Source organism: Rhinoraja longicauda, chromosome 3 (genome assembly GCF_053455715.1).
Source record: "Rhinoraja longicauda isolate Sanriku21f chromosome 3, sRhiLon1.1, whole genome shotgun sequence".
NCBI classification, from domain to species: domain Eukaryota; kingdom Metazoa; phylum Chordata; class Chondrichthyes; order Rajiformes; family Arhynchobatidae; genus Rhinoraja; species Rhinoraja longicauda.
The window spans coordinates 94782854-94797136 of NC_135955.1; the positions used below are offsets into that span (position 1 = coordinate 94782854).

The 14283-nt window shown below is 51.6% G+C and overlaps 1 protein-coding gene across 3 annotated transcripts in view; it reads left to right on the forward strand.

Moving 5' to 3' along the window:
• Window positions 1-14283, forward strand: part of LOC144592187 (storkhead-box protein 2-like) — a 203519-nt gene that overhangs the window by 78296 nt on the left and 110940 nt on the right. The window lies entirely within an intron of this gene.

The following is a 14283-nucleotide window of genomic DNA, read 5'->3' on the forward strand; positions in this document are numbered from 1 at the left end:
CTGCACCTCCTCCAACCTCATCTACTGTATCCGCTGTTCCAGATGTCAACTTCTCGACATCGGTGAAACCAAACGCAGGCTCGGCGATCGTTTCGCTCAACACCTTCGGTCAGTCCGCCTTAACCAACCTGATCTCCCGGTGGCTGAGCACTTCAACTCCCCCTCCCACTCCCAGTCTGACCTTTCTGCCATGGGCCTCCTCCATTGTCAGAGTGAGGCCCACCGCAAATTGGAGGAACAGCACCTCATATTTCGCCTGGGCAGCTTGCAGCCCAGTGGTATGAACGTTGACTTCTCCAACTTTAGATAGTTCCTCTGTCCCTCTCTTCCCCTCCCCCTTCCCAGATCTCCCTCTATCTTCCTGTCTCCACCTATATCCTTCCTTTGTCCCGCCCCCCCCTGACATCAGTCTGAAGAAGGGTCTCGACCCGAAACGTCACCCATTCCTTCTCTCCTGAGATGCTGCCTGACCCGCTGAGTTACTCCAGGTTTTTGTCATTCTGTCAATATAATCTCGTTCTCTTCAGCCCTGCAGAGTGGTGACTATGATTATTATCTTGATCAATTCTTTCGTGTGTACAATCCAGGATTATTGCAGAGGGAAAAAAACTGCAGATGCTGGTTTAAATCGAAGGTAGACACAAAATGCTGGAGTAACTCAGCAGGTCAGGCAGCATCTCTGGAGAGAAGGAATGGGTGACGTTTCGGGTCGAGACCCTTCTTCAGACTGATGTCAGGGGAGGGGGCGGGACGGAGATAGGATGTAGTCGGAGACAGGAAGACTAGTGGGAGAACTGGGAAGGGGGAGAAGATAGAGAGGGACAGAGGAGCTATCTAAAGTTAGAGATATCAATGTTCATACCGCTGGGGTGTAAACTACCCAAGCAAAATATGAGGTGCTGTTCCTCCAATTTGCGCTGGGCCTCACTCTGACAATGGAGGAGGCCCAGGACAGAAAGGTCAGACTGGGAGTGGGAGGGGAAGTTGAAGTGCTGAGCCACCGGGAGATCAGGTTGGTTAAGGCGGACTGAGCGAAGGTGTTGAGCGAAACGATCGCCGAGCCTGCGTTTGGTCTCGCCGATGTACAGAAGTTGACACCTGGAACAGCGGATACAGTAGATGAGGTTGGAGGAGGTGCAGGTGAACCTCTGCCTCACCTGGAAAGACTGTTTGGGTCCTTGGATAGAGTCGAGGGGGGGAGGTAAAGGGACAGGTGTTGCATCTCCTGCGGTTGCAGGGGAAAGTGCCCGGGGAAGGGGTGGCTTGGGTGACAATAGACAATAGGTGCAGGAGGAGGCCATTCGGCCCTTCGAGCCAGCACCGCCATTCAATGTGATCATGGCTGATCATTCTCAATCAGTACCCCGTTCCTGCCTTCTCCCCATACCCCCTGACTCCGCTATCATTAAGAGCTCTATCTAGCTCTCTCTTGAATGCACTCAGAGAATTGGCCTCCACTGCCTTCTGAGGCAGAGAATTCCACAGATTCACAACTCTCTGACTGAAAAGGTTTTCTCAGTTCTAAATGGCCTACCCCTTATGCTTAAACTGTGGCCCCTTGTACTGGACTCCCCCAACATTGGGAACATGTTTCCTGCCTCTAACGTGTCCAACCCCTTAATAATCTTATACGTTTCGATAAGATCTCCTCTCGTCCTTATAAGATCTCCTCTCATCCTGGGAAGGGACGAGTGGACCAGGGAGTTACGGAGGGATCTTACCTACTTTGTGTTGTGATATTGCAGGTACTACTTTGTGGTATCACAAGGACTACGTTGTTTGCCTGTGTAGTAATGTCTATATAAGATAATGAGGCGGTTGGTTGGCCACTCTGGTTCCAGGTGGCCATGGAATAAAGAGCCTGGAGTTAAGCTCCAGCACGATAACCTTTTAAACACGTGTACTCGTGGTCCGTCCAGAGTCTCAACAAAGGTACAACAGACACCGGGCCACGAAGTACAACACTTTGGGAAGCAGAAGTTGAAATATTCAGGGTCTCTTCGAGTGAGAGTGGCAGTGTTGTTCGGGCCCTTTATTTGGGCCTGGTGTGTGTGAGCCGTGCCGTGCCACAGCGGTACACGGTTTCACAGGGCAATCCCACCTTCAACGCTTGTGGGACCGGCCAGGGAGGCCGCGAATGAATAAAACATTCCCATCCCCGGCGGCTTTTGTAAATCCCTCAGGCGAAGCTCGATCCTTCAGCTTGCCGAGAAAGGCCGAAGAGGCCGGGTGTGACAGCTCAAACAAAGCATCTCAAGAGGCACAGCGAACCAAAGCAGGCATTGATGCACACAAAGCAGGCTCAGTGCAGCGTGGAGAGCTCTTAGAGCCATAGAGTGATACAGTGTAGAAACAGGCCCTTCGACACAACTCGCCCACACCGGCCAACAATGTCCCAGCTACCCTAGTCTCACTTGCCTGCGCTTGGTCCATATCCCTCCAAACCTGTCCTATCCATGTACCTGTCCGACTGTTTCTTAAACGATGGGATAGTCCCAGCCTCAACTACCTCCTCCAGCAGCTCGTTCCATACACCCACCACCCTCTGAAGGGTCTCGACCCGAAACGTCACCCATTCCTTCTCTCCTGAGATGCTGCCTGACCTGCTGAGTTACTCCAGCATTTTGTGAATAAATACCTTCGATTTGTACCAACATCTGCAGTTATTTTCTTATACCCTTTGTGTGAAAAAGTTACCCCTCGGATTCCTATGAAATCTTTCCCCCTTCACCTTGAACCTGTGTCCTCTGGTCCTCGATTCCCCTACTCTGGGCAAGAGACCCTGTGCATCTACCCGATCTATTCCTCTCATGATTTTGTACATACCGTTATTCAGATGAAGGGACACAGGTCGACCTGTGGCGGATGGCGACGGATGGAGGCCCTGCAGCAGCCTGGGGCTCGCCTGGATCAGGCACCGCTCATAAGGGCGGCACGGTGGTGCAGCGGTAGAGATGCTGCCTCACAGTGCCAGAGACCCGGTTTCCACCCTGACTACGGGTGCTGTCTGTACGGGGTTTGTACGTTCTCCCCGTGACCTGCGTGGGTTTTCCCCGAGTGCTCCGGTTTCCTCCCACATTCCAAAGATGTGTGGGTTTGTAGCTTAAATGGTTTCGGTAAAATTTGTAACTGCCTACACTGTCTGGGCCTACAGCGTCCGGGCCTACAGCGTCCGGGCCTACAGCGTCCGGGCCTACAGCGTCCGGGCGTACAGCGTCCGGGCCTACAGCGTCCGGGCGTACAGCGTCCGGGCCTACAGCGTCCGGGCCTACAGCATCCGGGCCTACAGCGTCCGGGCCTACAGTGTCCGGGCCTACAGTGTCCGGGCCTACAGTGCCGCCCGGGCCTACAGTGCCGCCCGGGCCTACAGTGTACGGGCCTACAGTGTCCGGGCCTACAGTGTCCGGGCCTACAGCGTCCGGGCCTACAGCGTCCGGGCCTACAGTGCCGCCCGGGCCTAATACGGGACAAGGGTGGTCTCGTACGGGACATACCAATGTAGCCCATAATACAGGATGTCCCGGCTAATACGGGACAGTTGGCAACCCTAGCCATCATTGATATCCCACTTTCACAAGCTAAATTTTGTGACTATCTTTGTTATAAACCAGCATCTGCAGTTGCTTGTTTCAACAATTTCCATCTGTTTATTTTTTAAATAGATAATGCATTTTCAAGGGCCATTGCCAGCATGGTAAAAATATCACAACTGAGATTTATGGGCCTGGTCTCTGATCGAGACTATCAACTCCTTTAAACAAATCCAGCTGAGTTTATTTTTGAAACAGAGTCGAGGGTTCCTGCGGAGATATCTGTGTGAAGTTAAACTTCTCAAATGCAGCAGTGATGTTGCAGAGTCTGAAGGTGGGGTCACGACTACGGGTTGCCAACTATCTCACTCCCAAATAAGGGACAAAAGGTGACGTCACCACCCCCGCGCCCCACGTGGCCTCACCCAGCCAGCGGCCACGTGCTCCCGCTCCACCAATGGCGGCCGCCAGCGCCGGGAGGCGGGTTGCTACGCAACCTCCGTTAGGCAGCGCCCGGGCCTACAGTGTCCGGACCTACAGTGTCCAGGCCTACAGTGTCCGGGTCTACAGTGTCCGGGCCTACAGCGTATGGGCCTACAGCGCACCCCGGGCCTAATACGGGACAAGGGCGGTCCCGAACGCGACAAACCAATTTAGCCCAAAATACGGGGTGTCCCAGCTAATATGGGACAGTTGGCAACACTAGTCACGACCTGAAACATCACCCATTCCTTCTCTCCAGAGATGCTGCCTGACCCACTGAGTTACTCCAGCACTCTGTGAAACGTCACCTATCCATGTTCTCCAGAGATGCTGCCTGACCCGCTGAGTTACTCCAGCACTCTGTGCTTATCTTCGGCGTAAACCAGCATCTGCAGTTCCATCCTACACAGAAGACGTTTTAGTTTAGTTTAGTTGAGATACATGGTGGAAAAAAGGCCCTTCGGCCCACCGAGTCCACACCGACCAGCAATCACCCATTCGCATCCTATACACAAAGTGGAATTTAGCCAATTAGCTGACAAACCTGCGCGCTTTTGGACTGATGGCGGAAACTCCCAGGGCGGCCACCATTGGTGGAGCGGGAGCACGTGGCCGCTGGCTGGGTGAGGTCACGTGGGGCGCGGGGCGGTGACGTCACCCTTTGTCCCGTATTTGGGAGCGAGGAAGTTGGCAACCCTACTAATACGGGACAAGGGCAGTCCCGTACGGGACAAACTAATTTAGCCCAAAATACGGGATGTCCCGGCTAATACGGGACAGTTGGCAACCCTACTCTTAACAGAGGTGGTATTGTGTTGCTAACTGTGTAAGCGATCAGGATGGGGAGTTGACCTCTCCAGGAGAAGTACTCGTTTTACGAGTTGGCCGTGAAAATAATCGCAGGAAGTGGGATAACTTGACCCGGTGTTGGTCATGTGACCCTAAAGGCCAGAGGTCACCATGAGTAGAATTAGGTCAGACCTCTGTCAAAATGACTACAAAATACTCGACCTAATGCAAGTAGTTTCAGAGCAACTAATTGCAATTTTGCTCTGCTGTGATAGATAATGTTTAATTATCCACCTCATTTAAGAGAGAGTTAGATAGAGCTCTAGGGGCTAGCGGAATCAAGGGATATGGGGAGAAGGCAGGCACGGGTTACTGATTGTGGATGATCAGCCATGATCACAATGAATGGCTCGAAAGGCCAAATGGCCTCCTCCTGCACCTATTTTCTACGTTTCTTTTAGACAATAGACAATAGCTGCAGGAGTAGGCCATTCGGCCCTTCGAGCCAGCAACGCCATTCAATGTAATCATGGCTGATCATTCTCAATCAGTACCCCGTTCCTGCCTTCTCCCCATACCCCCTGACTCCGCTATCATTAAGAGCTCTATCTAGCTCTCTCTTGAATGCATTCAGAGAATTGGCCTCCACTGCCTTCCGAGGCAGAGAATTCCACAGATTCACAACTCTCTGACTGAAAAGGTTTTTCCTCATCTCAGTTCTAAATGACCTACCCCTTATTCTTAAACTGTGGCCCCTTGTTCTGGACTCCCCCAACATTGGGAACATGTTTCCTGCCTCTAACGTGTCCAACCCCTTAATAATCTTATACGTTTCGATAAGATCCCCTCTCATCCTTCTAAATTTCAGTGTATACAAGCCTAGTCGCTCCACAGTCTTTCAACATATGACAGTCCTGCCATTCCGGGAATCAACCTAGTGAACCTACGCTGCACGCCCTCAATAGCAAGAATATCCTTCCTCAAATTTGGAGACCAAAACTGCACACAGTACTCCAGGTGCGGTCTCACTAGGGCCCTGTACAACTGCAGAAGGACCTCTTTGCTCCTATACTCAACTCCTCTTGTTATGAAGGCCAACATTCTCATTTTAAACTTGCAGATTAAAACCTTCCCGCGCAAACTCCCCCCCCCCCACAAAATAGTGGCGTGTACCGCAAGATTGAATACCGTATAGTATTGCCAAAGTGTTCTGCGTGGTTGTCGAGACAGTAACTTCATTGTAGAATGAGTTCGGAGCTGCCAAAGGAAACATCGAGGTGTGGCCAAATCTTCCTTTTCATGTTAGATGATATGGCAGATCACAAAATCACAAAGGGCCAGGTTTCGACCAGTCTCTACACGATCCCCTACAACCCAGGGTTGCCAACTTCCTCACTCCCAAATAAGGGACGAACGGGTGACGTCACCTTTTCGTCCCTTATTTGGGAGTGAGGAAGTTGGCGACCCTACTAATACGGGACAAGGGCGGTTCCCATACGGGGAACAACGAATTTGTCCCCCAAAATCGCGGGATGTCCCGACCGGCTGAAACGGGGACAGTAGTTGTCAACCCTACGTCAACCCTACGTCAACCCTACGTCAACCCTTGTGTTGCAGTTTTGGTCTCCTAATTTGAGGAAGGAGGTCCTTGCAATTGAGGCAGTGCAGCGTAGGTTCACGAGATTGATCCCCGGGATGGCAGGACTGTCGTACGAGGAAAGATTGGAAAGACTGGGCTTGTATTAGACAATAGACAATAGGTGCAGGAGGAGGCCATTTGGCCCTTCGAGCCAGCACTGCCATTCAATGTGATCATGGCTGGAGTTTAGAAGGATGAGAGGGGATGTTATAGAGACGTATAAAATTATAAAAGGACTGGATAATCTAGATGCAGGAAAAAAAATTCCCAATGTTGGGGGAGTCCAGAACCAGGGGCCACACAGTCTTAGAATAAAGGGGAGGCCATTTAAAACTGAGGTGAGAAGGAATTTTTTCACCCAGAGAGTTGTGAATTTGTGGTATTCTGCGCCACAGAGGGCAGTGGAGGCCAAATCACTGGATGGATTTAAGAGAGAGTTAGATAGAGCTCTAGGGGCTAGTGGAATCAAGGGATTTGGGGAGAAGGCAGGATTGTGGGCGATCAGGCACGATCACAATGAATGGCGGTGCTGGCTCGAAGGGCCGAATGGCCTCCTCCTGCAGCTGATTTCTATGTTTCCATGTTTCACCCTCCTGCCCTGACCATTTCAACACTTCTTTCCCTGCGATTGCAAAGTGTAAAAGAAAAATCACGAAACCCACTAATTGTGCATCGAGCAAAACAAATTCATCCTCTTGAGTTCCTCTCTTGACTTAGCAGAGGCCATAGGGTCGACCGTGGGATGAGAAACGAATATCAGTTGGTGTCATGGTACCTTCTTCCAGACAGGAGCAGGGAGAAGAGGGAGTGACTGACCGGGGTGGGACTTGTCTTTGATTATGTTGGCTGCTTTCTCGAGGCAGCCCGTGAACCGAAGGCAGAAATATAAGTATTCACCAGAAGTTTAAAGCACTAAGCAATTATTAGGTGATTTAATGACAATCCCCAAAAAACTGCTGCCCTGAATTAAAAGGCAACATAGTTCGTAAGTTCACAAGTGATAGGCGCAGAATTAGGCCATTCGGCCCATCAAGCCTACTCCGCCATTCGATCATGGTTGATCTGTCCCTCCCTCCTAACCCCATTCTCCTGCCTGCTCCCCATAACCCCTGACACCCGCACTAATCAAGAATCTATCCATCTCTGCCTTAAAAAATATCCACTGACTTGGCCTCCACGGCCGTTTGTGGCGAAGAATTCCACAGATTCACCACCCTCTGTCTAACGAAATTCCTCCTCATCTCCTTCCTAAAAGAACGTCCTTTAATTCTGAGGCTGTGACCTCTGGTCCTGGACTCTCCCACTAGTGGAAACATCCTCTCCATATCCACTCTATCCAAGCCCAAAAGCGAATTAATCCTCTTGAGTTCCTTTCTTGATTTAGCAGAGGCCGTAGGGTCACCTGTGGGAAGAAACCCATATCAATTGGTGTCATAGTACCTTAGGCCTCATAGTTCATAAGGTCACAAGTGATGGGCACAGAATTAGGCCATTCGGCCCATCAAGTCTACACCGCCATTCGATCATGGCTAGGGTTGCCAACTGTCCCCGTATTAGCCGGGACATCCCGTATTATGGGCTGAGTTAGTTTGTCCCGTACAGGACTGCCCTTGTCCCGGGTCGCCAACTTCCTCACTCCCAAATAAGGGACAAAGGGTGACGTCACCGCCCCGCGCCCCCGCGTGACCTCACCCAGCCAGCGACCACGTGCTCCCGCTCCACCAACGGCAGCTGCCCGTGCCGGGAGGCGGGTTGCTACGCAACCTCCGACAGGCGGCGCCCGGGCCTCCGGGCCTACACTGTCTGGTGTAGGAAAAAAACTGCAGATGCTGGTTAAAATCGAAGATAGACACAAAATGCTGGAGTCACTCAGCAGGTCAGGCAGCATCTCGGGAGAGAAGGAATGGGTGACGTTTCGGGTCGAGACCCTTCTTCAGACTTGACTCTTCAGGGTCTCGACCCGAAACGTCACCCATTCCTTCTCTCCCGAGATGCTGCCTGACCCGCTGTATTACTCCAGCATTGTGTGTCTACCTACACTGTCCGGGACTGCTGCGGCCCCCGGCCTACAGTGTCCGGGCCTACAGTGTCCGGGCCTACAGTGTCCGGGCCTACAGTGTCCGGGCCTACAGTGTCCGGGCCTACAGTGTCCGGGCCTGCAGTGTCCGGGCCTACAGTGTCCGGGCCTACAGTGTCCGGGCCTATGGCGTCCGGGCCTACCGTGTCCGGGCCTACAGCATCCGGGCCTGCAGTGTCTGGGCCTACGGCGTCCGGGCCTACGGTGCCCGGGCCTACGGCGTCCGGGCCTACAGCGTCCGGGCCTACAGTGTGTGGGCCCACAGCATCCGGGCCTACAGCGTCCGGGCCTACAGTGTCCGGGCCTACAGTGTGTGGGCCTACGGCGTCCGGGCCTACAGCATTCAGGCCTACAGTGTCCAGGCCTACAGTGTCTGGGTTTACAGCATCCGAGCCTACAGCATCCAGGCCTACACTGCCCGGACCTACAGTGTCCGGGCCTACAGTGCTCCCTGGGATGGGACAAGGGCGGTCCCGTACGGAACAAACCAATTTAGTCCAAAATACAGGATGTCCCGGCTAATACGGGACAGTTGGCAACCCTGCCTGTGTCTACACACTGTGGACCACTTGATTGTCCAGAGATTTTCACTGTCTACGTGACAATAAACTAAATGAAACTAGACATCTTCACCCACTTATGTCACGTATTTATATATATCCCACTGTATATTTTGACCGCGTTCCTTATGGAGGAGGCCCCAGACCATCACGCAAACCAACCTCTCTTCCAGCACCGGAGGCCAGGATTGAACCAGGGGTCTCTGGTGCGCTGAGGCAGCAATGCCACCTGCTGCACCGCCATGCCACCCTCAAACGTTAATGAAACAGGCCGGCGATATTCATTCAACAGCTCACACGACTGCAATTAGTCTTTCCGAATGCTAAGACCCACAGTCTGATTTAGAGGCATACTAGACCAAGTGGTCCCGTTGGGCCCGAACCTCTCCTGCATTGGTGCAGCACCCTCTCCTCCCCCTCCCCCTCTTCCCCCCTTCCTTCCCTCCTCCCCTCCCCTCTCCCCCCTTCCTTCCCCCCTCCCCTCTCCTCTCTCCCCTCTTCCTTCACCCCTCCCTCCTCCCCTCCCTCCCCTTCAATAAAACTTCTTCCATTAGCACCAAAGGGATGACGGTGAGTAAGGTGGGCCTAACATTGTTGTGCTATCGTGTTCCTCTTTGGCTGTAGTTCAGGAACAAACTAACAAACAAACAAGAGTTTTAGTTTATAGATAGATTAGGGCCATGTTTTCCTTCTTGCAAACCAATCTTAAGCGGCCAGTTGAGATTAGCAGGACAAAAGCAATGTCTGTCCCATTTCACTTGTTTGTTTTGCTCTGCTGGATAATCCTTTCCCAACCTGTTTACCGAATTGTTCGGTCCAAGCTCGCTTGGCCTCTGAGCAGGTCCAGATTACTAGAAGCGGTTATAGCTGCATCGCACTCTACCAAACTCCGTCCGTTCCGGTCGGGTTTCAAGAGTTCTGCCCACGGAAAACCTCTATTTCCTAACAAGACGTTTCCAAAGATGAGAAAAAATATTTTCAAATTCTACCGGTCTGACGCTGCGTAGAATTGCAACTTTAATAAATTAAGCTGTAAACTCCCTGATGAGCCATTTTTTGAGTTGTTTGTGTTGATTCCACCACACATTGGGCGAGTGGTCCTTAATCAGATTAGTCTTTAATTCCTTGCAAATACAATTTGTTTTATTTTATTACAAAGCAAAGACTATTTATTGTGGATTTGGATGGGTGAGCATTTAGAAAAGGAATTTATTCACAAAATGCTGGAGTATTGAGGGCGTGCAGCGTAGGTTTACTAGGTTAATTCCCGGAATGGCGGGACTGTCGTATGTTGAAAGACTGGAGTGACTAGGCTTGTATACACTGGAATTTAGAAGGATGAGAGGAGATCTTATCGAAACGTATAAGATTATTAAGGGGTTGGACACGTTAGAGGCAGGAAACATGTTCCCAATGTTGGGGGAGTCCAGAACAAGGGGCCACAGTTTAAGAATAAGGGGTAGGCCATTTAGAACGGAGATGAGGAAAAACTTTTTCAGTCAGAGAGTTGTGAATCTGTGGAATTCTCTGCCTCAGAAGGCAGTGGAGGCCAATTCTCTGAATGCATTCAAGGGAGAGCTGGATAGAGCTCTTAAGGATAGCGGAGTCAGGGGGTATGGGGAGAAGGCAGGAACGGGGTACTGTTTGTGAATGATCAGCCATGATCACAATGAATGGCGGTGCTGGCTCGAAGGGCCAAATGGCCTCCTCCTGTACCTATTGTCTATCGTCTATTGTGTGTAGGATAGTGTTAGTGTACGGGGATCGCTAGTCGGTGCGGACTCGGTGGGCCAAACGGCCTGTTTCCGCGCTGTGTGTCTAAACTAAACACAGTGTTGAGGTTCCTCCCCTCCCTCCCTCCCTCCCTCCCTCCCTCCCTCCCTCCCTCCCTCCCTCCCTCCCTCCCTCCCTCCCTCCCTCCCTCCCTCCCTCCCTCCCTCCCTCCCTCCCTCCCTCCCTCCCTCCCTCCCTCCCTCCCTCCCTCCCTCCCTCCCTCCCTCCCCCCCCCCCCTCTCCCCCTCTCCCCCTCTCCCTCCCTCTCTCCCTCTCTCCCTCTCCCCCTCTCTCTCTCATTTTTCAGCTGGTCACGCTAACAGCTGCCGTACAGTCAGAATGCCTGTTATTCAACAATTTAACCCCGGCTCTAATTTTAAAGTGCTGAATGCTGGCTGACTGTGGCCAGCTGTTGAAGTAACTCCTCGCATACTTTCCTCAGTGTCTCATCTGTAGAAACAGGAAAGGGGCTCATCTGTAGAAACCACTGCCTCACTGCGACAGGAGCAGAATTAGGCCATTCGGCCCATCGACTCTACTCCGCCATTCAGTCATGGCCGATCTATCTCTCCCTCCTAACCCCATCAGTTCAGAGATACACCGCGGAAACAGGCCCACCAAGTCCGCGCCGCCCAGCGATCCACGCACACTAACACTATCCTACACACACTCGGGACAACTTTTACATTTGCACCAAGCCAATCAATCCTGAACATCTTTGGAGTGTGGGAGGAAACCGAAGATCTCGGAGAAAACCCACGCAGGTCACGGGGAGAACGTACAAACTCCGTTCAGACAGCACCCGCAGTCGGGATGGAACCCGGGTCTCCGGCGCTGCATTCGCTGTAAGGCAGCAACTCTACCGCTGCGCCACCGTGACTGCCCATTCTCCTGCCTTCTCCCTATAACCCCTGACACCTGCACTAATCAAGAATCTATCTCTCTCTGCTTAAAAATATCGACTTACTTGGCCTCCACAGCCGTCTGTGGCAATGAATTCCACAGATTCACCGCCCTCTGACTGAAGAAATTCCTCCTCATCTCCTTCCTAAAGGAACGACCTTTAATTCTGAGGCTGTGCCCTCTGGTCCGAGACTCTCCCACCAGTGGAAACATCCTCTCCACATCCACTCTATCTGGGCCGCTCACTTATTCGGTACGTTTCCTAGCTGTTTCCTGCAGACTTGACGTGCTGCAGAAGTCATCAGAGAATGGGTTTTACTTTTTTTAATCAGAGGCAGCGGGGAAAAAAAACATCGCAAAGTAAAACACTCCCAGAAGTAAGAAACTCGACCTCCTGCAGAAATCATCAGGAAATGGACTTCATTTCATTCAAAGTGTGAAACGCACACCTCCAGATTCAGGGGCAGTTTCTTCCCGGCTGTTATCAGGCAACTGAACCGTCCTACCACAACCAGAGAGCAGTGCTGAACTACTATCTACCTCATTGGTGATCCTCAGACTATCCTTGATCGGACTTTGCTGGCTTTACCTTGCACTAAACGTTATTCCCTTATCATGTATCTGTATACTGTGGACGGCTCGATTGTAATCATGTATTGTCTTTCCGCTGACTGGTTAGCACGCAACAAAAGCTTTTCACTGTACCTCGATTATTATCTCAATGGTGTCAGGTTAGGTAAGGGGGAAGTGCAACGAGACCTGGGTGTCCTTGTGCACCAGTCTCTGAACGTAAGCATGCAGGTACAGTAGGCAGTGAAGAAAGCTAATGGCATGTTGGCCTTCATAACGAGAGGATTTGAGTATAGGAGCAAAGAAGTCCTTCTGCAGTTGTACAGGGTGCTGGTGAGACCACACCTGGAGAATTGTGTGCAGTTTTGGTCTCCTAATTTGAGGAAGGACGTCCTTGCTATTGAGGCAGTGCAGCGTAGGTTCACCAGGTTAATCCCCGGGATGGCAGGACTGTCGTATGAGGAAAGATTGGAAAGACTGGGCTTGTATTCACTGGAGTTTAGAAGGGTGAGAGGGGATCTTATAGAGACGTATAAAATTATAAAAGAACTAGACAAGCTAAATGCAGGAAACATGTTCCAAATGTTGGGGGAGTCCAGAACCAGGGGCTACGGTCTAAGAATAAAGGGGAGGCCATTTAAAACTGAGGTTTGAAGAAACTTTTTCACCCAGAGAGTTGTGAATTTGTGGAATTCTCTGCCACAGATGAATTTAAAAGAGAGTTAGATAGAGCTCTAGGGGCTAGCGGAATCAAGGGATATGGGGAGAAGGCAGGCACTGGTTACTGATTGTGGATGATCAGCCATGATCACAATGAATGGCGGTGCTGGCTCAAAGGGCCAAATGGCCTCCTCCTGCAACATTTTCTATGTTTCTATGTTTCTCACTGAACCATCCTACCACAACCAGATAGCAGTGCTGAACTACTATCTACCTCATTGGAGACCCTCGGACTATCTTTAATCAGACTTTGCTGGCTTTACCTTGCACTAAACGTTATTCCCTTATCATGTATCGTGTACACTGTGGACGGCTCGATTGTAATCATGTATTGTCTTTCCGCTGACCGGTTAGCACGCAACAAAAGCTTTTCACTGTACCTCGGTACACGTGACAATAAACTAAACTGAAGAGTTCTTTGTGGATGTAATAAACGGGATGGGATTAAGGGGAGCCAACAGATGGGAAGTGTTTGGATTACCAGAAGGAGTTCTATACACTGTTAAATTAAAAAGTTACTGCACAAGATTAGAGAACAAGGCTTTGGCAAGGTTCCAGCTTTATATTAGATTGTTGCATTACACACTAAATGGGCAACTGAACCATCCTACCACAACCAGAGAGCAGTGCTGAACTACTATCTACCTCATTGGTGACCCTCGGACTATCCTTGATCGGACTTTGCTGGCTTTACCTTGCACTAAACGTTATTCCCTTATGTGTCGAAGGTTGCCATCTACCTCACTCCAAAATAAGGGACAAAAGGTGATGTCACCGTCCCGCGCCCCACGTGACCTCACCCAGCCAGCAGCCACGTGCTCCCGCTCCACCAATGGCGGCCGCCCGGGTCGCGAGGCGGGTTGCTACGCAACCTCTGTCAGGCGGTGCCCGGGCCTCCGGGCCTACACTGTCCGGTCCTACAGCGTCTGGGCCTTCAGCGTCCGGGCCTACAGCGTCCGGGCCTACAACGTCCGGACCCACAGCATATAGGCCTACAGCGTCCGGGCCTACAGAGTCTGGGCCTACAACGTCCGGACCCACAGCATATAGGCCTACAGCGTCCAGGCCTACAGCATCCGGGCTTACAGCGTCCGGTCCTACAGCGTCCGGGCCTACAGCGTCCGGGCCTACAGAGTCTGGGCCTACAACGTCCGGACCCACAGCATATAGGCCTACAGTGTCCGGGCCTACAGCGTCCGGGCCTACAACGTCCGGACCCACAGCATATAGGCCTACAGC